Source organism: Nycticebus coucang, chromosome 11 (genome assembly GCF_027406575.1).
Source record: "Nycticebus coucang isolate mNycCou1 chromosome 11, mNycCou1.pri, whole genome shotgun sequence".
NCBI classification, from domain to species: domain Eukaryota; kingdom Metazoa; phylum Chordata; class Mammalia; order Primates; family Lorisidae; genus Nycticebus; species Nycticebus coucang.
The window spans coordinates 56,161,027-56,186,329 of record NC_069790.1 but is presented as its reverse complement, the minus strand read 5'-3'; the positions used below and the strand labels follow the sequence as shown (position 1 = coordinate 56,186,329).

General features: G+C 37.7%; 1 protein-coding gene across 11 annotated transcripts in view; it reads left to right on the top strand.

The window, feature by feature from the left end:
* Positions 1-25,303, top strand: part of PPP1R9A (protein phosphatase 1 regulatory subunit 9A) — a 320,283-nt gene that overhangs the window by 16,178 nt on the left and 278,802 nt on the right. The window lies entirely within an intron of this gene.

Sequence of the window (25,303 nt, the reverse complement as noted above, 5' to 3'; positions counted from 1 at the left end):
AGCAGTCATACTTTGATGATTACATGTAATTGTAAGGACTATTTAAAGGAAAAGAGGCAACATTAACAGATATAACATTTACAATTTTGATTCCTTTCAGGAAAATGGTTACATTGGGAAAATAAAAGTTCAAGAAAAAAATAATTTTACTGGTTATGATTTTGAATGTTTATATAAGTTTTTCTTCATAAATGGTTTGAGATAGTGATATGTTTTTTAGTTAATTATGCATACAACCAAGTTTGAGATGAGACTTGCATTTTTCCGTTGGAGATTATGATGCTTGTGGAATTTTTATATTGCTGGTTCCTTCTCTGGATATTGAGTTTTGTGAGTAGTACCTTTAATGAACTGTAGAGCTCTCAAGAAATTATTGTATTTGTACAGGTAGCGATCAGAAGAGTTTTAGCTGGAAGTTACTTGATTTTAGCTCTTACGGCCTGATGAATTCTTATCTTAAATCTAAAAAGGGAACCACTGATTATGAAGTTCATCATTAGAACCTTTATAGTTTGTCCCTTTCACTAGAGGCTGGTGGAAATAAACTAAGAATATGAAATATTTCTGAAAATTTTTTCTCATGTCTTATATTTAATGTTTATTAGAATTCTCCAGAGAAACAGGACCAATGTATATGTATGTATATGTGTATTTTTTTTGTAATTTTATACACAATAAAATTACATTTTGTACACATGTATTGTAATACACAGGTATTTATTTTGTAAAATAAATTTTGTACACATGTACAAAAATACACAGTGTACATGTGTATTTATTGTAAGGAATAAATATTGTATTTATTATGATTTATTGTAAGGAATTGGCTCTCACCATTAAGGAGACTAGCAAGTGAAAAATCTGTAGGGTGAATTGGCAGATTAGAGACCCAGGACAGCTGATACTGCAGATCAAGTATCAAAGTCTTCTGCTGGGGAATTACTTCTTGCTCTAGGGAAGTGAGTTTGTTGTTCTATTCAGGCCTTTACCTGATTAGATGAAACTTACTCACATTATGAGGGGAATGAGCTTCCCTCAAAGTTCACTGAGTTATGGGTGGCGCTCATAGCACAGTGGTTATGGCGCCAGCCACATCCATGGGGGCTGGCAGGTTCGAGCCCAGCCCAGGCCAGCTAAAAAAAACAATGACAACTGCAACAAAAAAATAGCTGGGGATTGTGGTGGGCGCCTGTAGTCCCAGCTACTCGGGAGGTGGAGGCAAGAGAATTGCATAAGCCCAGGAGTTGGAGGTTGCTGTGAGCTGTGACGTCACAGCACTCTACCCAGGGTGATAGCTTGAGACTCTTGTCTCAAAAAAAAAAAAAAAAAAAATCACTGATTTCAATGTTAATCTTATTTAAAAACACCCTCATGGAAACATGCAGAATAATGTTTGACCAAATATCTAGGCACCATGGCCCAGCCAAGTTGACATACAAAGTTAACAGTCAAATTTTCATATTTGGTTGCATCCTCTGAAGCTGTTTCAGGGAGAATACCCATTTTCCCCCCCTCTAATCTTAGTAGGGGAGTTGGTTCTTCTGTTCCTCTCATTCTCAGAAAACCTGCTGAAAGGAGTACCCCTCTTAAGGGCAGTGTGTTGCAATGGAAAATCGTTGACTGAGCTGGGTTCAAATCCTGCTGACAAATGATCTTTTCTTTGAGACAGAATCTCAAGCTGTCACCCTGTGTAGACTGCTGTGGCATCATAGCTCACGGCAACCTCAGACTTAGGCTCAAGCGATCCTCTTGCCTCAGTTTTTCCATTTTTTGTAGAGACAGGGTCTCGCTTTTGCTCAGGCTTTTCTTGAACTCGTGAACTCAAGCAATGCACCTGTCTTGCCCTCCCACAGTGGTAGGATTACAGGCATAAGCCACCATGCCCAGACAACACATGATCTTCTTCAGAAAGTTTGTTTGAACTTTAAGGACAGAGACTTTATTTTATGGTTGTGTCTCTAGGACCATCACACTGCCTGGCACATCGTAGGTACACAATGCACGTTAATAACCTTTGCCCTCTATTACCTGTACTCCTTCCTCCTTCCAATTCCCTGATCTCCCGTCTGAAGGTCCAAGTTGGGATGATGGTAATAATATTTGTCTAAGTATAATGCTTGTATGATTTTTTTATAGGTAAAATCCTTCAAGTTAGCAGTTATAAATGAAAGCTGAATGATTCCATTATAGATTGTAATCTTTTCTGGCCACTGCTCTGGTGTGCTGAAGCTGTTGTGCTTTCTTTCATTTGGGAAATCTCAATCTATTGCCCCGGAAGGGTAATGACAGTTCATAAGTAACCAGAAACAGTCATTAGAGCATGGTTGTGTGAGATATGGCTGAAGAGGTTGAAGGGGGAGAGTATTCATTTTGCCTTAACTTCATTTCTGCTTTGAGTGATCACCCAACCTTGTAATTGGTTGTGAGAGAATCTAAAAATTGAGGCTCCATCAGAAGGTTGTAAAGCTACTTATTTAGAAATTACAATAACTTGCCACAACTTTGGTAACTTTTGTATGTTAGAATATCTATATATATGAAAATTATTGAAAATTTGATTAAATAAAGTAATTGAATTTTTTTTTTTAACCATTTAGTTTCTTTCTCCCCCTTTTATTTCTTGACCTGTTCACTAAAATGTGATTTCTTTTGTTCTTTTCAGTCATTATAGGGGAATTACTTTTTGGGGTCATTTCTGTCCCCCTACTTCTTTAATATTGATTTTTAAAAATAAGCTTGGTTTTAATTCCAGAGCTCAGTTATAATTTTGTAATTATTTTGGTAGTGGGCTGCCTCAGTCTCTAATCAAGCTCTTACTGAGTATGACTTTTGTTTATCCAGAAAACAGGTTTTCATTTTTTTTCTCGATGCCTTATAAGGAATTAGTAATAAACTGCCTGAGAACAAATAATCCAAGGTCTTGAAATCATATTTTTTTGTCTGTATGTTTCCTTCATGCATTACATTATCTGGGAGATGTCTGACAGTTGTTATTAGGCTGAAATATGAAATGGTCTTGCTTGTTCATGTAAATTTATTTATATACAAACAAATTTTCCCTAGGCAGAAATTGCTTTTAGTAGCATCATAAGGAAGAGAATGGCAAAGCAGTTTTCTGCATTTTTTTTTCTTTTTAAATATAAAATAAATTTTGGGGGTTTATATATGTTTCTGGAGATATATAAGAAAAGTAATTTGTAAAAAGCATTATAGATATTGAGTAGAAGAATCTTAGTATATTCTGGATCCTTGATGGTTGTCTTCATCATTTGAAAATAGAACTATGAAGATTATTGTTTTTCCATTTTTAATAATGAATGTAATAAAAGCCCCTTTTAGAAGGATGTTGTTAAGTATGTGTGACTTAATATGAAAGTCCTTATGTTATGTGAAGGAAATTAATAACTATGTTAGATATGATTTAAATTACTGATTTTTTTATTTTGAGATTAACGTGATTATAAAATTATATAATCATATCGGTATTAATCAAGGCTGATATTCAGGTGTTTAGAAATAACTGCTTTTGTTATAGCTACTTGGAAAAGCATTGTCTTCCGAATTGATTGGTATCAATCAATAAACATTATTAAATATGCTTAAAATGTGCTGAGGTTTGGGCTCTGTGATGTGGATATCAAGATAAATAAAACAAATCTTTTCTCCTGAAGTGTATAGTTTTGTGAAAGAGAGAAGAAAGGCGGCGCCTGTGGCTCAAAGAGTAGGGCACCAGAGGTGCCAGAGGTGGTGGGTTCAAACCCAGCCCCGGCCAAAAATCACAAAAAAGAAAAAAAAAAAGAGAAAGAGAGAAGAAAATATTTATAGGACAGTTTGATACACAGTGCTGTGATATAGATATATACATTATACATAGAGTGACCATATATAATTTACTATCTAAACTGTTGGGAAATTAGATAGTCTGAATATTATTACTATTTTTAAAGATAAGGGCATGGACCATTGCCTAGTCTTCTTTATATTGTGCAGTGTCTAGGGTGACCATAGAATTTCTTCTAAACATGGGGATACTTTTCTTTTTTTTTTTTTTGAGACAGAATCTCAAGCTGTCATCCTGGGTAGAGTGCCGGTGCATCGCAGCTCACAGCAACCTCTAACTCCTGGGCTTAAGCGATTCTCCTGCCTCAGCCTCCCAAGTAGCTGGGACTACAGGCACTTGCCACAACACCCAGCTATTTTTGGTTGCAGCTGTCATTGTTGTTTGGCGGGCCCGGGCTGGATTCGAACCGGCCAGCTCAGGTGTATGTGGTTGGCGCCTTAGCTGCTTGAGCCACAGCCGCCTAGCTAAAAATGGGGATACTTTTTGAGGTAAAAGCAGATGCTGTTAATACTTAAATGGGGCTCCAAACATGTGACCCAGTGTAGCCAGTGCACATGGTCACCTTAGGATAACAGCTTGCAGGGGTGCTCCTGAGTAGGGATCATCAGGGAGGGCGTCTTAAAAGAAGTGATGCTGGAATTGAATGAATGTTACAGAAGAGGCAAAAGACTTTCAGTCCTCCAGATCTGTAGCTCAACAGGAACTTGACAAACAACCTTCTCCTACTCTCACACACAGCCAACACAGAAGGAAAGAGTTTGCTTGAACTAATAGTAGATTTGGAAAATTTGGAATTAGAAGACAGTGGCATAACAGATACCCATCTGGATGAAGATATTTTGGATGATCAAATGTAGTGTTTTCATTTATTCAACTAAAACAGATCATTATTATGTATAGATACAACTAATGAGTAAGAATTAATTAGGTAAAGAAGTGAGAAATCCTAAGCTAAGGTGTTTGAGATAATTAAAAGTAAATCAGAGCAGTTGGAGGAATAGTAGGTGTGTATGTGTGTATTTGCAGCATACGGATATAGCCAGGTGGCAGTTCAAGGAGAGACTTGTACACAAAGGGGTTGGAAATTAAATGCAAACTGTGTGTGTGTGGGGTCATTGAAGAATTTTACAGGGTAGGCGATTTCATCACTTTGCTGTATATTTCCTTCCTTTATGTTGGTGACTATGGAAGGTTCAAGGAAATCCATTAGTTCTCCATTCTTTTTCCCTCGATGGTTTCAGTAAGCATTTATTCTAGAAGAGTTCAAACGACTGATGCCTGCTTGGACAGCTGAGGCTTGCAGACTGTTCTTTAAGTATGCCCTCACTGCTCCCCTCACTATATAATGTTGGAGCCCAACCTGTTCTTGCCCATGTTATTTTTTTAATGTGTATTTTATTCAGTATTATATAAATAGATGAAATATGCATGTAAAAAGAATTTTTTTTCTATAAAACTGTAAATTGAATTCTTTGGAAAGATCTGATAAAGATGTCACTAAAAATCTTGTTAAATTAGATGAGGTCTATACAGATGGCTGAACCTGTTTCTTTTTTCTTTTTTTCTTTGAGACAGAGCCTCAAGCTGTCGCCCTGGGTAGAGTGCTGTAGCATCAGAGCTCACAGCATCCTCCAGCTCCTCGGCTTAAGTGATTCTCTTGCCTCAGCCTCACAAGTGTCTAAGACTACAGGCACCCACCACAATACCAGGCTATTTTTTAGTTGTAGTTGTCATTGTTGTTTGGCAGGGCTGGGCTGGATTTGAACCCACCATCTCTGGTATTTGTAGCTGGTGCCTTAGCCGCTTGAGCTACAGGCACCGAGCCAGACTGAACCTGTTTCAACAAATAATCTAAAAAGATTTGCCACTGCATTATTTTGTGTCGTTAAGCTTTTGCCCTACTTTAAAGAAAACCCAACTGGTTGGCCCAACCGGTAAGTTATGCAAGAAAAATAATGCCAATTGTTAATCTGCAACTTAAACTCCAAGAAAAGAACTTGGCCTGATATCAAAATATTATGGAATGAATATACTAGGTGTCCTAAGTTAATGTAAACCTGTTCAGATATGTCTGGTTTTATGATTTCTCCAACTTTAACTGGCTTTTTTTGACTATCAGACAAATTGTTAGTGCCAGGCACTATGCTAATCACCTAAATTACATATTGGATCATATTTTCCTTTAGGAGCCTGAATTCCTGTGGGAGAGATAGACATCTAAGTCAGTAGTTAAAATGTAGGGAGAGTAGAATTGTAATAGAAGTGTGCTCAGGACACGTGCTCAGGACTCAGTGAGTGCAGAGAAACGGCCCTTTAGTTCTAGAGGCAAGTTCTGGGAAGCTTGTGAGACAAAGCTCTGAGGTTTGAAGATTTAGTAAGTGTTAGCAGAAAGAGACAAGTGTGCAACTTAGTTGGAAGGCAAGGAAGAGCGGTGTTTTGTAGAACTCAGAGTAGTTTACTACTGGGACATGGTAAGGCAAGGGCAGGTCAGTAATGTTCCTTTGTACTAAACTTAGGAGTTTGCGCACTTTTCTAAAAATTTATCAATCGTGGGAGGGGGTTTGAGTATGTAAAAGTGTGGTTAAGAGTTGCATATTAGAAAGAGTCCTAAAATGGATTTAGGATTAAAGAGAGGTGTGGTGTGCGTAAGCAGCAGTCTAGGAGAACAGGGATAAGATTGATGAATGCTTGTAAGAATGGGGGTCAAGACAGGCAGAGGGCAGGATGGGGAAAGCTGGATTAGGCAGAAGATGACGAGGAGTGATTTGTATGAATTCATTTTAAAGTGTAAAGATCATATGTAGCTATTGTGCATGTGTGTATTTCTGCTACTCTCCCTCAAAAGGATCTTGCCTAGTGCTTAGTGTATGACATATGCTCAGTAAATGAGAGATAGTGTAGGAATTTTCTAGACATGAAGGGGGAGTTGTTTGTCTTCGATCCAACAGTTGCAAAATGGAATGGCTGAACTAGGGCGGGCCTTAGAGCCAAGGTTGTGGGTCCGAGTGTTAGATACAGGTCCCTGCGTTACTGTGAGGAGAGGGAAGTTGGGAACAAGGTGTAAGATGTGGTGAAGGTGTTGGGAGGCAGCTTGATGGGGCAGATACACCTTTTAGAGGAGCTGAGTTTGAGAGGAGAAAAGACGAGAACATGTTTAAGAAGTATAAAAGGCGAACAGCCTTGCTGTTAGGTTGATGGGTAAAGTAAGGAACTTGGATGAAAGCTGGTGATATTCATGGATCGAGACTGGGGAAAGAGGAAGAGGAAGGGAGCTACAGAGATTTAAAAATACTGACTAACACTTATATCTGGTAAAGTAGGTTAGCATTACTGGACCATCTAAAATATGTAACAGTAACTCAGGAGGGCAGGGTGGATTTGGAGTCAGAGATCAGGTCCTAAAAGAACCAGTGCTGGGCTTAACTGTGAGTCTTCGAAACTATTAACATATCCACACAATATAGTCAGGTATGCAAGTTGCTATTCTGCAGAATTATTTTGCATGGGTAACTAGAAGATTTTATTTTTTTCCTTGCAGGTTTTTCCAGCTATTTTTTTGTCCTATGTAGTATTGGGTCTATAATGATCCTAAACAGAGTCTCCAGAGAAATACACCTGAATATTCTTCATCAGCAGTAGAATGAAATCATTAATTCAATCTTAATTTATGTTTAAAAAATAAGTGCTCATTAGTAAGATGCGTTGTTTTCTTTTCTGGAGGCATTCCTGTACAAACATATTCCTAACTTTTATGACCCAGTTGATTTCAAGCAACAGCCTTGACAGTTCATTATAAATTAAAATCTCTTTCCTATTGGCCAATGCATGCAGAGAGATTTTGTTCCTGTAAATAGATATCACATTATCAAAATACTAAAATTAGTCATGAAAATGAATGAAGAGAACACACGATGTATATTTATCCAAATGTTAGGCATACTAATCAACACAATAATAATGTAAATGTTCCTTTCAAGGATTTTTTTTTTCCCCTGCATGCATTAGATTGACAGCGGGTTCTTAAAATACTATTTCTGCGTGTGCCTTCTGAAAGTATTTGGATGGCAAATGCGAGAGAGTGGCTATTTCCATGGCTATTTCTTCTTCAGTGAATTTTTGCTGCTGTGTCTTCACTGATCTGGCTCTTGGCATTTACTTTATTTGAGGTAGGTGTTGGAATAGTCGTAGCCACTTTAAAGACAAGTTTAGTTTTCTTTGCTGTTACGTACCTGGAAATGTCTGTGCTTGAGCCTTGCTGCTGTGGGAGTGGCCAGAAATAAATCTAATTGCCCTGATTGGCCAGGCCTGGGAGCTCACGCCTATAATCTTAGCACTCTGGGAGGCTGAGGTGCGGATTGCCCTGAGCTCAGAGGTTCAAGACCAGCCTGAGCTACAGTGAGGCCCTGTCTCTACAAAAAAAAAAAAAAAAAAAAAAAGCCAGGCATTGTGGTGGGTGCCTGTAGTTCCAGCTACTTGGGAGGCTGAGGCAAGAGAATTGCTTAAGCCCAGGAGTTGGAGGTTGCTGTGAGCTGTGATGCCATAGCACTGTACTGAGGGCCACAAAGTGAGACCCTGTTTTAATAAAAAGAAAAAATAAACAAAAGAAAAAAAAAAGAAAATTATTAAAAAATGGGTTATGATTATGATTATGTTTAAAAACATTATTACTTATTAGCTAAAAGATGTTTTGGCTTGTGTGGTGTTATACTTTGCTTTGTGATGTTGTAAAATCATGTCAAAAAGATTGAATCAGTACAGATTCCATATTTGAAATTTCTAAAATGAAGATGATGGTTTAGATAATCTTTAGTTTAGTCCCTTCTAGCTATAAAATTTCCAGGCTTAGCTGGGCTCATGCCTATAATCCCAGCACTTGGGGAGGCCAAGGTGGAAGAATTGTTGAGGCCAGGAGTTCAAGACAAGCTTAGGCAATGTAGTGAGACCCTGTCTCTACAAAAATTAATAAAAAAAAATTACCTGGGATGGTAGTCTTAGTTACATGGGAGGCTGAGGTGGGAGGATCGCTTGAGCCTACGTGTTCAAGGCTACAGTGAGCAATGGCTGTGCCCGGCAAGACCCTGTTTCAAAAAATAGTCAAACCTTTGAGTGGCACCTGTGGCTCAGTGAGTAGGGTGCTGGCCCCATATACTGAGGGTGGCGGGTTCAAACCCAGCCCTGGCCAAACTGCAACAAAATAATAGCTGGGAATTGTGGCGGGTGCCTGTAGTCCCATCTACTTGGGAGGCTGAGGCAAGAGAATCACCTAAGCCCAAGAGCTGGAGGTTGCTGTGAGCTGTGAAGTCACAGCACTCTACCGAGGGTGACAAAGTGAGACTCTGTCTCTTAAAAAAAAAATAAAAGTCAAACCTTTATTATAGAAGTAATTCTCCTTAATATGCTTACTTCTTATTAATCTGAGTAGTCAGGCTCCTTATTTTGAGGGGTAAATAAAGTTGTTAAGTTGTTGTTTTGAGGGGTAAATTCAGTGTTTCTTAAGTTTATTAGAACCGAGGCAAAGTGTTGGAGACTGAGAAGAGCTAGAAATTAAATTTATACCTATGTTAAAACTTAGAGAATTTGTATTTATGGCATTTGACCTTGAAATTACAGATAAGAGTGGTGGAAAGGAAGGGAAAGGGGGATGGTGGGACTCAACATAATGACAGTTCATGAATTAAATTAACCACCTACTTTACCAATGACAAGGATGATACAGCTTTTTATATGCTGCTCTTTATTTACAAAGATGGAGACGGTGATTCCAGTCTTCCTGGGGCATATGCTTTGTTCGTCAGGAGAAGTAATAGGATTTTGACCCATCTGTGTTCTGTTATCTGATTTCCTATGTGGCTGATGTCACATACCTGTGAAACAGATGGTTGGGAGTATAGAATATATCTGTACAACAGAGTGAACCAGTGCTGTGTGGCTAAATATGTTACTGTATGATTAAAAGTCAGGAATATGAACTAACTTTCTCTATAAATAGCATACACAGATACAGATTTTCTTTGATGAGACATACATACATGCGTCTCTATGCATATATATGTATACACACACACACACATATATATACTTATATAAATAGGGCATATAAAGTGTCCTGCCATCTTGTATGGAGATTTCAGTGCTTTAATTATTAAGAACAGTTATATTATCAAACTACAAAGCTGAAAGATATTCTTTGGGAACATAGTTTGCCATGCATCCACTTGAAATGTGCAAATTTTTGAGATTAACAGAGATAAATTTCTTATGGATCAGTTCTCAACTAAGGCCGATCTTTCTCTGAAAAGTCAGAAATACAACCAAGGTGAAATTAACATATCCTGAACTATTTGCAGAAATGCCACTGAGGCATGTAAAGTATCAAAGTGCTTCTTAAGTCATGACTGAATTTAGGTAGACAGGCAGGGAGATCAGAATAGAATATGAGGTGGGAGGCGTTTTCCTCCCTCTCTGCACAGCGATGCCGACGTGTCTCCACTGTGGTAACGCCGTGAGGAGCAGACACGCTCAGTTACACGGCTCCACTGCTAAGGACAAGTGGCACGTTTTACCTCAGAAAACACAAAGCTTTTGTTCTAAAGCATAAATGTTTGCATCAAACATCATCTTGACAGTAATTATAAAAATTTACCTCACCAGATACTGAGTGAGGGGCTTTATTTGTGTTAAGTCCCTTACTCCTCACTCCAGCTCCTTTCAGCAGTAGAGCACAGAGCACTTCAGCCCTGAACCCATTGTTTATTGGTAGACACAGCATGTGGCCTACGCCTGTACTCTTTACTAACATAAGAATCAGATTTTACTTTATTTTGTTGTATTTTTGAGACAGGGTCTCACTCTGTGGTCCAGGCTAGAGTGCAGTAATGTCCTCAAAGCTCACTGCAGCCTCAAACTCCTGGGCTTAAACAATCCTCCTCCCTCAGCCTCTCGAATAACTGGGACTATAGGTACATGCTACCACACTTGGTGAAATTTTTTTTTTTAATTTCAGATTAATGGGAGGGTACAATTAGGTTACAGTGTTTGCATTTGTTAGGCAGAGCCCCTGTTGTAGTTGTGTCCGGGAGGTGTGCCATAGACCCTTCCATTGTGCCCATTAACACCTGGTTAATTTCTCAAATGTCTTGTAAAGACAGGGTCTTGCTGTGTTGTTCAGGGTGGTCTCGAGTTCCTGGTCTCAAGTGATCCTTTTGCCTGGGCTTCTGAAAGTGCTAGGGGTATAGTCATGAGCTGCTGTGGCTGGCCAGAAGGTTTTAGAATAGGCCCTTCATGATAAGCTATCTTCTTTATTTTTTTTATTCCAATTTGAACTCAATTAACATGATAAAAGTACAGAGAAGTGTATGTTGTAACATTTGGAAAAATTTTTTTGGTAAAAAGGTTTGGCCTTTGAATTCAGATGAGTTACAGCGTAGTTAAGAAAACACGTGAGAACAACTATGGTCAGCAATTCCTACTACCTCTGTGTTCTGTTGCGTTTATTATCTGAGCCTTTATTTGTCATTTTTTTGTCCTTTATCTTGTTTTCTAGGTTATCTTTTAAAAATACTTACATATTTCTGGAATGATGAAAACACACATACACATATTTTTTCTTTTTAAAGAGATAAGGTGTCACAATGCTGCCAGGTGGGAGGGCAGTTGCTATTCATAGGTGAGGTCACAGTGCACTGCAGTCTCTACCTCCTGGGCTCAAGTGATGCTCCCATCTCTGCCTCCTGAGTAGCTGGGTCTACAGGCATGCATCTCCATCCCCAGTTTATTTATTTATTTATTTATTTTTGTGGTTTTTGGCCGGGGCTGGGTTTGAACCTTTCACCTCCGGCATATGGGACCGGCGCCCTACTCCTTGAGCCACAGGCGCCGCCCCCCAGTTTATTTTTTGATGAGCAACAATTCTAACATAATATTGTATAATAGAGCGTGAGAATAATTGATGCGATGGTTTGAGCTTTGAGGCATACAGATTGTATGCTCATAAATAACATGTGTTTTTATACATTGTTCGTGGAGGTCATTTTCACTGCCTGAAATTGGTCATCGTCAGTTCTTTTTCTCTCTCCACCGTGGTATGGAGAGAGGATTGCAGGGCTGAGCTGCTGTTTAAACATTATTCCTTACCGTATCCCTCACAGAGGACTGTTGAGTCCTCCTAGAGTCAAATGACAAGATGTGGTGGCGTATTTCAAAGATAAGTTTTATTGGATATTAGTTCCTTAGGGAGAACTGTGAAAAATGTGGTTGAATATATTTGGGAAGCTTTATACTATACCTTCTTTTTAAGGAATGACAGAACTGTTAGTGTATTCAAGGACCCCAAGAGAGTGCACTACTACATATTGGAGAAAGTTCTCCTTTTGCCTTGTTCTTTATAAATGGGACATTATTTAGTGTTCCATGTCATGGAACATAGTTTGGGAAAAATTATATCGTTTTTGAAACAATTATTCTTTTGAATTGCTTTTGGATGTTCAGTTCTTATTGCCTTCCCTCGCCCCCCATCCCCCAACTTCACTGGTTATCCCAGAAATTTTTACAAAAATCTATATTGGTATTTGAGAAAGTGTTTTGAATTAAGAAAAGAACTGCTATAATAAAGTAATTTCAACTTGGAATAAAGCTTGTTGATTATAGTAAGAAGATCATTTTTGCTGTTTCGGTCCAGAAACCAGAGATTCTGTATCTAAAGTTATATTTTTAATCTCCTGAATCAGCCTGGATTATAAAATGCTATATTTTTTGTCAAGATAATTCTATATTGCCATGAAATGTAAGAAAATTAAAAACTTTTTTGTTTAAATAATTGATAAAAGTCTGTATTTTGGTTGTGTTTACATTTGGAAAAGATGATTTGAATAGTAATTTCACTCTTTAAAAATAGCTCATGTAAGAAGTAAGCCTAAATTAATTTTCCTCCATATCTAGGTTTAAGTACCAGCAAAGACAGTGGACTTAGAGTGAAGATACTTTTAGACTTTTTTGTCTTTGTTCTCCTAGTGATAATCATTAGCTATGAATGATCTTTTTATGGGGGCCAGTTTCCTATTCTATATAATGGAAAGTATCTATTAGATGATCTTTCTCTCTTTCAGTTCTTAAAATTAATTCTAGTTCTGGGCGGCGCCTGTGGCTCAGCGGGTAGGGCACCGGTCCCATATGCCGGAGGTGGCGGGTTCAAACCCAGCCCAGGCCAAAAAAAAAAAAAAAATTAATTCTAGTTCTTATCTCCGTTTTGCCTGGAAAAGTTTTTTGAATATCAAATCAGGCTTAGTAACATTCTTTGTTCTTTAGTAATACTGGAGGTCCAGTGAAAAAGGGTTTCTGTGTTTTTATGCTTTGTATTCCTTATTCTATCCTTATGTTATTTCTAAGTGGACTTGAATGGAACTATCTTGTTTGTATAGGTTGTATTTTTGTAGTAGTATAAACAAGAAGATCTGAGCAATGATTGCATGAAGAAAAATTTTCCTTGCCCTGAAATAATTTTAAGGTTGTTTAGCACTTTTGCAGCAAAATGAGGCCCATTGGAAAGAAAAATTAACCTGAACACCTGTGTTTGAAAGAGGACGGGGCTTTATTCCAGCTGGTGGAGCTTCAGCAGACTAGTGTTCAAGATGGCCGAGCTCCCCAATCAGCTCTGTCCCTGTTCTTTTATGGGACTCACAAGTAGGCAGACAAATGAATTATTATATTGTCCCGCCTTGGAGGGTTCAAAGCATGTGCAGTGTTTACAGAAGTGGAAGTAAGCGTTAGTTTCAAGGTTCCAGGAAGCTAAGATTTTACAAATTCTTAGGAGCTGAGTTACCATGGGGAGGACTTTGGAAGAGTGTCCTTGAGTTTCTGTGAAAAGCCTTTTGTTCTTCTAGATCAGAACATGCTCTTCCCAAGTATCCTCTCTCAGGACAATTTATTAATTTATTTATTAATCTTCTGCTGAGTATAGGGAAAATGTATAGGGGTCTATGTGTATATTAATTAGCAATTTTCTTATCCCCAAAATAATCTAACAACTTAAATAATAATTCTAAAAACATTGGTGGTAAATGTTGCCACATGGTAAAACATTAATTCTGTAATATGTTGTGTTTAATAAATATCCAGCCCATAATCATGAATTGTTTACTTGACTTTTTCAGTTCTTAGAATCCTTAGCTCTTATATATACTTTGAACAATCTGAATAAATGTAGACATATAAAAAAGCAAAAGAAGGACTACATTTTTTTGTCTTGATACTTATTTTTTCAATTACTAGTGTGATAGATAACAGCCATATGAGGGAGTTCTATGACTGTGTATAATCATTTTTAGTAACTCCTTAGTATAAATATACCATAATTTCTTTCCTTTCCCTTATTGATGGATATTAGATTATTTCTGATGATTTTGTTTCTATGAATAATGCTGCGTCTTGTTACATTTTGAGTGTATATGTGAGTGTTGTTGTGGGATGCATTCCTAAAAGAGGTGCTACTCGGAATCCTTCCCTGTCCTGTAATCTGGGTTATGTCTAACTCTTCTAATCTCCCCATCATCCTTAAGTATTCTTCTAGCATGTAATGAACCACATTTTATTGCAAGTACAGGGCTGTTCTTTTCACTGGAAGTTCCTGGGGGACACAGACTGTCATTTATTCATTGTTGTCTCTCCACCATGGAGCACATGGTAATTCAAAACAAATTTGAACTGAACTTGAAACTTGAGAATGAATATCCAATTTCTTCACGTTAGTGTCTTGGTTTGCCTTTTCCAGACTTCTTTAACACTGTTAATTTTCCCTCTTGTGTAAGTGGATCATGACATAGCTATCCTGGTGTCCGTAGCCACCAACCTACAGGGTAGGTTTCAGAAGCAGCTTTCGTTTCAGAAGTCTGTCATGCCCTAGTTACACAGGTGTAGTTTCTTATAGAATGAAAGTTTTACCAGTCTCTTGAGATAATTCTTCTAATCAGGAATCAGGGGTGAGAACTTTTATGTAATCAGCATTGTGGAAAAGTGAAAAAAAATATTGAAGGCAGATGTTTGAAAGCACCTTGTCTGTGGTACACTGTAGCCATTTCCTTAGGGCAAGTTTAGTGTCTATGTAAGATTCAGCTGTTTCATCTGTAGAACAAAGATAGTATTATATATTAAGATATCTTCTAATGTGGCTGTAGAAAAAATGTTATATGTTAAATGGGCTACTGGAAGTATTAAAGGAGGTCTTGAATGTGAAATGCCTAATTGGGACTTGGTACGCAGTTGAACATGAGAAATGGCTAGGTCTCTTTTCCAGATTCCTTAGGAGGTTTTCAGCCTTGTGGGGAACTGGGCTGACAATACATTCTATATCGTGGATACTCTGATAGAGTAGAAAGTTATTATTAATACACATGACAGAGATTTCAGAGGTTTTAGACAAGTATTGTGAAACTTTTTGCCATTCAGACAAATCTTGTACTTTCCAAAGCTTTTGTTCTTAGGATGAATGTATTGACTGTGGTACGGCTGTCATCACCAGGAGAAAAGTGCTCCAAATGTGCCAGTGTTGATGATTTCATATTTTCATTGCTAGCTCTTGTCTTTTTTCTCTGTTAGTCTTCCTTAATGTGGCTTTTTTTTTTTTTATTAAATCATAGCTGTGTACATTGATACAATCATGGGGCATCATTCACTAGCTTCACAGACCGTTTACCAAGTTTCACATATACCCTTGTCTTAATGTGGCTTTTTTAAAAAAACTGCCTTGACTGTTCTGTTTCAAATTGAGTTGGATTATGCTGGCCAAAAGATCAGAAATGGCCCTGGTTTTCATCTTTCTTGACCAAAGCCGTTTTTAAACTAATCTGTAAATTTCATCAGACCCTATGAACAAACAGCAAAAACTTCTGTGAAGAGCATACAGTAGCAGAGATAGAAGGAGTGGATTCTTCTCTAAGTAAGTTCTCCTTTCTGGGGTACAAAACTGAAATGTGCCATGTTGTTTGCAGACCTGGGGATTGAAAGAGTTCTCACAGTTTTTTCTCGTATGATCTTAGACAAGATTATACCTGTATCACGATGTGGATATACTACTATGCTTTTAAAAGGAGAGCTAAATGGTGTTTTTTCCCCAAATTGTGGAAGAAGTATGGATTTTTATAAGTAAATGTGTACTAGTGTGGGGTGCTTAGCTAGGAATTAGTGTGTGATAAATCTGAATTGCTATGGAGGCAATGACAAAGAATGGTGGATTCAGAATGAGAAGATCCGCTTTGGGGCTTGCTACTTTGTCTGACTCTGTGTATGTAAATCTCTTCCCAGACTTAATTTCTTCATCTAGGGCAGCAGTTTTCAACCAGTGTGCCTTTGCACACTGGTGTGCTGTGATGCTGTGGAAATTTTAAAAGATCATTAATTAAATTATTTTCGAAAGAAGTTCAGAGCACAGTAAGTATAATCTTTTAAAAACTGTTTATTTAAAAATTAACATAATTTAGGGGTGCCATGGAAATTTAACTATAGGTTCAAGTGTGCTATGAGATAAAAAAGGTTAACAAACACTGATCTAGGGAAAGGGATAATAATGCTTTTTTATAATGTTGTTTATGAATTAATTTTATGTCTTTGTGGGTGTGGTAGTTCACACTTAAGGTCTTAGCACTTTGGGAGGCCAAGGTGGGAAGATTGCTTGAGTTTAGGAGTTTAAGACCAGCCTAAGCAACACAGTGAGAACCCATCTCTACAAAAAAAAAAAAAAAAAAAAAATAGATAAAATAAAAAATATATATGTATATACACAAAAATTGGCTAGGCATGGTGATGTACAACTGTAGTCTCAGCGACTCAGGAGGCTGAGGCAAGAGGATCGCTTGAGCCCAGGAATTTAAGGTTGGAGTGAGTCATGATGACACCACTACACTTTAGCCTGTGCAACATAGTGAGACCTAGTCTCAAAAAACAAAAAAAAGTGAATGTGTCTGGACTCCAATGTGTCTGCATTGATAGACACTGTGTTGTGATGGCAGCGTCTAGAGCAGTGCTGGTCGGTGGTGGAGGAGTACAGTTAAGTTCTTGCTGAATTAGGAGAACATTGAATTAGAAGAATTTGCTTCTTAGCATAAATATTGAGGTGACATTTTTCTCTTTATGTTCCATTTTAAGAAAAATATTAATCTTTTTTTTTTTTTTTTTTTGGTTTTTGGCCGGGGCTAGGTTTGAACCCACCACCTCCAGCATATGGGACCAGCGCCTTACTCCTTGAGCCATAGGCGCCGCCTGAAAAATATTAATCTTAATATGGATTTTTTGCAGAGGCAAGGTTTTGATAATAATAATGTATTATTCAATAGTCTAGTAGATTATAGAATACTTTAATCAACAAAACAGAATCAGTATACAAATTATATTGTTAGTACTTTACATAATATTTATTGAACATACACTATGTACTTAGCTTTTAGGCAATTAGGTAAACATTGATTGACAGTCTACCCTGTGTATACCCAGGGGATTGCATAATGTTGTGACAGGGACAAGGCCAATTCACCTGAACTTATAGACAGCCAGACGGACCATCTCTTCTGCCTTCCTTACCTGGACCTGTCATTACTGATTGCAGGCTCCGTAGGTGTGGGGTTTTGTTTTATTCTTGCCTATACCACTACCACTTGATATGATGCCTAGGACATAAAAACTGCTCAATTAATATTTGTTGAGTCATGAATAGATGAAGGTTCTGATTTCATAGTATTTCTATGTAAAAGAATTTGAACCACTTGGGATGCCAAGGTGGGTGGATTGCCTGAGCTTGCAGGTTCGAGACCAGCCTGAGCCAGAGTGAGACCCTGTCTCTAAAAAATGGCTGGGCATTTGTGGCTGGTGCCTGTAGTCCCGGCTACTTGGGAGGCTGAGGCAAAAGAATCGCTTAAGTCCAAGAGTTGGAGGTTGCTGTGAGCTGTGATGCCACGTACTCTACAGAGAGTAACAAAGTGAAACTTTCTACCCCCCCCAAAAAAAACCCCAAGAATTTGAACCCTAACAATTGCGATGGCTAAGATTAATTCGACCTTTACCAGGTATGTCGAGTCCTGTGCCAAGTAACTTACAGACAGTCACTCACTTAATCCTTTCACATCACCTTGAAGAGGCCACTGTTTCTACTTACATTTTGTATGTGAAGAATTGGAGTCTCAAAGAAGTTAGACAATCTGCTCAGTGTCATAGCCATCTCCCATTTCTTCCTTTCTTCCCCTTTGGTGAATCAAGGGACCAAGTATAGTGTAGGCCCTCCATTTCCTTTACCACAGTGGAGTTTTTTTTTTTTTTTTAAGATGTACTCTCCCTCTGTCGCCCAGGCTACTAGAGTGCTGTGACATCAGCACAGCTCATACAACCTCAAACTCCTGAGCTCAAGCAGTGCTTCTGCCTTGGCCTCCCAGAGCGCTCGGATTTATAGCTGTGAGCCACTGTGCCCAGCCTGTAATGGAGTGTCAGAGGTAGCCCATTTCATTCAGACGTGCAGCATCCTCCCTGATACTACTCCTCTTTTATCTCTTTCCTAGCCATTCGGAAGATTCTCTTCACTCGCTCTGTAAACCAAAGATGATGGTAATCATAGCAGGTACACCTGAGTTTGGTATTGACGTTATTTTTGTGTAAAGGAAAATGTTAAGCTTTAAAGTAAAACAAATCAGTTCTGTTAGCATATAGAGTCCTTAAAAATAATTAAAAGTCCCTTCAGAATTCCTCCAATGTCTTCATCTACTTTGTTGTCTTTTTCTGCTTAAAGTTGCTTCTCTTCATAGATTGGAATGCCAGGTAAAAATATCAAATGTAATGTACAGTGTTGGTTTGTGGTGGATTCATAGAACTTCAAACAGGAAAAGTTTTTACAAATTAGAAATCTTAAATAAGACACTGGAAGTCTTAAAGTGTTAATTTTGCCAAAATACACCTTGCCCAGCTCCCATCTTTCTGTAAACCATAAAAAGTCTTATAGAAGAAGCCTTCCTTGAAGACACAGACCCCTTCAAGGCGTAGCAAAATCAGAGAAGAGCTGAAAATGTGAAGATTTCATTATGTGTGCTGTCACTGTGCTGCTTCATTTTGCCAGAAAGAAAAGTATGTTCTCCTCGTGGTTGGATGCTGTCTATGAAAGAGCAACATTTTTTAATACTGGGGAGTGGGAGGACAGACAGCTGTAAGAGGAAAGGATAAAATGGAACTAGAGAGAGAGGAAGAAGGTAAAAGAAAATGATAGCATTTGTAAGCTTTTGAAGAGATCAGTTTGGATAGACAGGCTTAGAATTGGTAACAAAAGGACAAAGCAGAGATCAGCTTAGTCGTGAGGTAAGTGTGTGTAGGTTGTGAGATAGCCACGTAAATCTCCGTGAAGAGGATAAGGACGTCATTGGAATGGTATCTTTACACACATCTTTTTCCCTACTGACATCTGTTTGTACTTCTCAGATGTGACGGTATGACTCGTTGATAATTTAGAACCTCCTCAGAGTGCTCTCTTGAAGAAGGCAAGAAAGTATGTTTGTGTATCTTAGAAAGGAGTTTATCACCATCTGATCTTCCATCACCGTCTCTTAGAAATGAGTAAACCAAACAAAATCATACACTGGGGAAAAGAAATTCCTGTTCAACAAATAGTCCTGGGAGAACTGGATAACCACATGTATGACTGAAACTGAACCTGTACCCTTACCATGTAACAAAAATTGATTCATGATGGATGAAATTTAAATCTAAGACACGAAAGGATAAAAATTCTAGAAGAAAGTGTGGGAAAAACTTTTGATGATATTGACTTATGGAAAGATTTTATGACGAAGACTCCATTGCCAATCACAACAACAAAAGTAAATGGGACTTAAGCTAAAAAGCTTCTGCACAGCTAAGGGACACAGTAATTAAAGCAAATAGACAACCTTCAGAATGGGAAAAGATATTTGCATGTTACAAATCTGGCAAAGGGTTGATAGCTAGAGTCTCTAGGGGTCCTCAAACTATGGCCTGCAGGCCACATGAGATGGTGTGATTGTATTTGTTCCCGTTTTGTTTTTTTACTGCAAAATAAGATATGTGCAGTGTGCATAGGAATTTGTTCATAGTTTTTTTTTTTTTTTTTAAACTGTAGTCTGGCTCTGCAACGGTCTGAGGGACAGTGAACTGGCCCTCTGTTAAAAAAGTTTGAGGACCCCTGACACAGACCTCAAATTAAATCAGCAAAAAGAGAGCAAATAATATCATTTTATCACTGGGCAAGAGAGATGAACAGAACCTTCTCTGAAGAAGACAGACGAATGGCTAACAAATACATGAAAAAATGCTCATCATCTCTAATTATCAGAGAAATGCAGATAAGCCACCCTGAGGTATCAACTAACCCCAGTGAGAATAGACCACATCACAAAGTCCCAAAGCTGCGGATGCTGGCGAGGGTGTGGAGAGAAGGGAACACTCATGCACTATTGGTGGGACTGCAAACTAATTCAGCCTCTTTGGAAAGAAGTATGGATCATCATCAACGAACTAAAAGTAGATCTATTTGATCCTGCAATCCTATTACTAGGTATCTACCCAGAAGAAAAAAAATCATTACCGTGAGGACACTTGCAGATTTTTTATTGTAGCTCAATTCACAGTCGCCAAGATGTGTAATCAACCCAAGTGCCCATCTACACATGAGGTATATGTACACCATGGAATACTACTCAGCCATAAAAAGATGGAGACTTTACATCTTTTGTATTAACCTGGATGGAGTTGGAGAACATTCTACTTAGTAAAATATGATAAGAACGGAAAAGCAAGTATCCAGTGTCTTCAATACTGATATGAAACCAGTAGATAAACTAATATATACCCACACAAGAGAAAAACGTAATTAAACTCAAGTTGGGAGGAGAGAGGTCAGAGGGGGATTGGTGTGCTCTAACTTAACAGGCACAATGTAAGGGTATATGGCACACTTCCTGGGTGGAGGGCACAATTACAACTTGGACTCTACCTAACAAATGCAAACAATTTAACCCGATCATCTGTACCTTCATATTAATCTGAAATAAAAAATAAGGGTTGGGGGCAGCTCCTGTGGCTCAAGGAGTAGGGCTCTGGCCCCATATACTGGAGGTGGTGGGTTCAAACCCAGCCCCGGCAAAAAAAAAAAAAAAAAAAGGGTTGTTAAATACAATTTATTACTAAAATAATCAAGCCTCAGTTAATTGGAAACCCCCCCTTTTTTTTGCCTTGGCTGACCCACTTCTCAGAATTACAAACTAATTTTTGGAGTTTAATAAGTATTTGTGGGCAGTCAAGTGTGGGAAGCTAATTTCCATTTAAATCTGGCGTTTCCACAATTAACTTATAATTTCCACATAACTTACAAATGATCTTTTAAGAATCATCTTGAAGATAGAAGTTGAAGTTCTGTTTTTGAAGTTCACAAGGAGGTGAGAAAAAAAATCATTGATTTTTGAAAAAGTGATATAGTTAATGGAAAAAGCATAGACTTGGATTGGCAAACTATGGCCCCTGGGCCAAATCTAGACCTCTGTTTTTATAAATAAAGGTTTACTCAACACAGCCACACTCTTTCCTTGTCTATAGCTACTCACATACTTCAAAGGCAAAGTGAGTAGTTGCAACTGAGACCGTTTGGCCAGCAAAACCTAAAATATTTACTATCTGCCCTTTCCAAAATACTTTCCACATGCTTAGAATTTTCCTTAGAGTAGGAACTTAGTTCCTATAGGTGAATACACATGTTCAAATAACTTAGTTTTCTCACTAAAAAATCTATCTTATAACTTCTAGGAGTTTGCTGCACTGATTTTAGGTGAGCTAAAATGATCTAGAATTCATAGATCTCATTATTTTATCATTTCTGGGCTATTTGGTTATTTGGGATAGAACAGTCTTCATCGTTAATTTTTCATATATTTTCTCAATTTCAGGAAACTTGTTTCAAGGCTACTAAAACTGAATATATTGCTTATTAAAATAATTCCATAAGCATTTTAATTTACATTACCTAGAAATCTGTTTTCATCTCTCTGGGACAAGCATAGGCCATTTAGATCTCGCCCCAGAAGATAGTAGTTTTCTGTTGTTATAAAAGGTGTCTTTTCTAAATCTCCCCTAAAAGATTGTTGGCACCTAAGTTAGAATATAAGTAAAGACTTTTTGAAATGTCTTTTTCTAACCAAATACTTTATATTTTCACATGGAGATTTCCCAGTTTATGCCATGTAGGATCTGTAGAAGTTGTGGAAATGTTCATTGCTGATTGAGTTAGGGTTCTTGAGAAATAAAGTGGGGAAAAAATGTAAGGTGGTATTTGCTGAAATAAGTTACCTTTGGCTAGGTCTGTTATTCAGAGATTTCACTTTGCCTTCCCAGGGATATTTTATAGTCACGTATAAGGAGAGAACTTGAGGAAGTAAAGCTATGGCTACCTCTGTGTTATCTACTAACATGCTTTGAACTACCACGATTCAGATTCCTGTTAGACCCTGGGACATAATACTGAATGTTTCAGATTCAAAACTAGGTCCTTTTCCGTAATGACATTTACAAAGATCTATGAATAACCATTATTTCTGTGCGTGGTAGATGGTGATAGCAAATAAAAGAGGTTAGACACGAGAATTAAAATTTCTTGCAGTGGAGTATGATGAGAAAAATCAATGAAGCCCAAATTGTTACCTACATTGTAGCACACATGGAATATTTTTATTCCCTTGGTTTGTATAGTACTTAACTTATTCCATCTGTATGAGTGTCCTGCCAATCTTCCAGTCCTTATATTTTTTAATTGATATATAATAATTGTACATATTTTGGGAGTGCATGTATATGTTATTGATGTAGGTATACAAAGTGTAATGATCAAGTCAGTATAACTGGGATATCCATTACCTCAAGTGTTTACCTTTTCTTTATGTTGGGAACATTCCAATTTTTTCATCTAGTTATTTTGAAATACGTAATAAATTATCATTAACAATAGTTGCCCAGGTGCATTTCTGATGACACTTGCTTCCTGGGTCTTCCCTGCCTTTCCTTCTGTCCCACCCCAACAGAAAGCAGCTTTGATCACCTGCTCCTTTAGATCTTCTCCAAGGATATTTACAGAACATAAATATCACCAGGAATGCTTAACATGATGCCCTTTACACACTCACTAAACATTTATAATATAATTAGTGAAGTAGTTTCTGACTATAGTAGAAATGCACCTCATTAAAAAAAATGATTATTGTCTGTGCCTTAGAATTGATTCATGGTTCTTTAGATTTGCTAATTTTTACTTAAGGGAGAAGAGGGTCCCTCATTTCCTAACCTGTAGTTAAAGTTAAACTTCCATTAAAACCAGAGTGACTGGTGATCACAGATGACTCAGTGATCAAAGACATTTGTTCATTTGTAAAATTCCCAGTCCCTTTACTGGGCAGTTTCAATAGCCACTTTTTGTATATGTTGTTGGTCTCTCCGAATCTTTTCCTTAGAATAGCATATTGCCTGGATTTGCTGTTCCCAGCACCTCTGAAGAGGATTTTAAGAGCTAGGGAGGATTTTAATCTAATTCTATTATTTCCAGGCATTGGGGATAATGCTTTTCAGATGTGTATGGATAGTTTCTGATTCAAAAATTGCAAATTCCTGATCAAGTTTTGGATTCTAAATTTATATTCTGCAGCTGTTCCAGGGGGTTTGAGGGGATGGCATATGTTATCTGTGTTATTAAGACTGCTTAAAAGAATGCCTTCTGAAAGAGTGTGATAAATAAGAGGCAAATTTTGCTCCTGAAGATCTCTTTGATGGCTTTAGTTTCCTTTCCTTATGTGAGAAATATACTTTCATTTTATTTTCATAGGATACACATCCTTCCTATATATGTACATACATACCATGTGCATATAAATATATATATAAATCAAAGATCAGTGAAGGATTATAGTAAAAGCATTTATGTTCGATTGCTCAACTCTTGCAAACTTGAGTAGTAATCTCACATAAGTTACTTAACCTGGTAATTTTCCTTCCTCTTACAAAATGAGGATTATACCTTCTTTTTTTCTTTTTTTAAACTTTTTCCATATTTTAATTACCATTATTGTACCAGTACAGTATACACTTTATATACATGTATCTTCAACATTTTCAATTTTTCAGGAATTCAAATACATAATATAATATCATCTTGAGAATACAAAGAACACAACATGGAAGAAGATTGAGAAAATAGGTTCTCAGTATTTAGTCACTAGTGATCCCACAGACTTTCCTTTTAGTGTTTTCCATTGGAATTTTACAATGTCCTGTCATGGCTCTGCAAGAATAGAGCTGCCTGGAAGAGGAGGCCATGAAAAACAATGGACCCAGAGTTAGAAAAAGTTAAGAAGGAAATTCTAGAGAATAATAATATATTTTGAAACTAAACATAAAGACTCCCTTCAGCCAGAGAGTGTACACATCCAAATATGTGCTAAGGGACAAATTTATACCCTCCCATTTCATCCTCAAAGTTGCCCATTAACAAACAAAATCGATAGCACTCAATCATCTGAGAAGTAGAAGTCTCTTCACAGCATTGCATAGGAATGGTGGAGCAGAGAGAAAGGACAATGGTGGGAGAGCAACTTGCTTTTGAGATAGCCTGGGTGAGAGGGATCAAATCCTTAGGCAAACCCTATCACAGATAAAGCTCTGACTTTCCAACTTCCTTCATAAATGACAATAAACATAATAGCAGCTTTCTATTGAAGAGCTAAGTGGATTAAAAAGAAATGTTTATGGAAAGGGGCCAGATACCCAGCAGCAAGGCAACATGGGTACCAAAGAAGACTAAATGTTTTTAACCTTTCTACTCTATAAATCAGGTTAAAAACTCTAAAACCCTTCAATTTTAGGTCAAGAAACAGGAAAATATAAATTAATGCTGTGTTTTAAATGCAGCAACTAGATGGAGCTGCAAGAAATTAAATACTCCAATAGACTAAAAAGCAGAGTCTTCTGAACCTCTTTCATGGCAGACACACCCACTGGTCAAAGATGCTGCACTATTCAAACAGAAAAGAATAGTGATGGTGCCACCAACACAACCCTCTTATCATAGAAGAGACATGTAAACACACAAGAGAGTGATGGAGCTGCACCTAGGACTGGATAGTCACTGAACAGGATAAGCCTGGAGGAGGCTATCCAGCAGAGACTCCAGAAACAGGTCTTTCTCCATACCTAACCCTATCAAAATTCTGAATTTGTAAACACGAAGGGTAGCCTGTCCTGGGCTTTCAAGGTTTTTATTTCCCCTGAAATTACTAAATAGGGCTTCACAAAGAGGCACACAGGGTCATGAGATGATTCTGAAACAAGTTAAAGAATTTAAGAGCTAGAGAAAAATTTTAACATGTGTAGAGGTCATTCCTCCTCACATAGACACTGGCATTTTGAGCCCTGAATAGTCAGCCACAAATA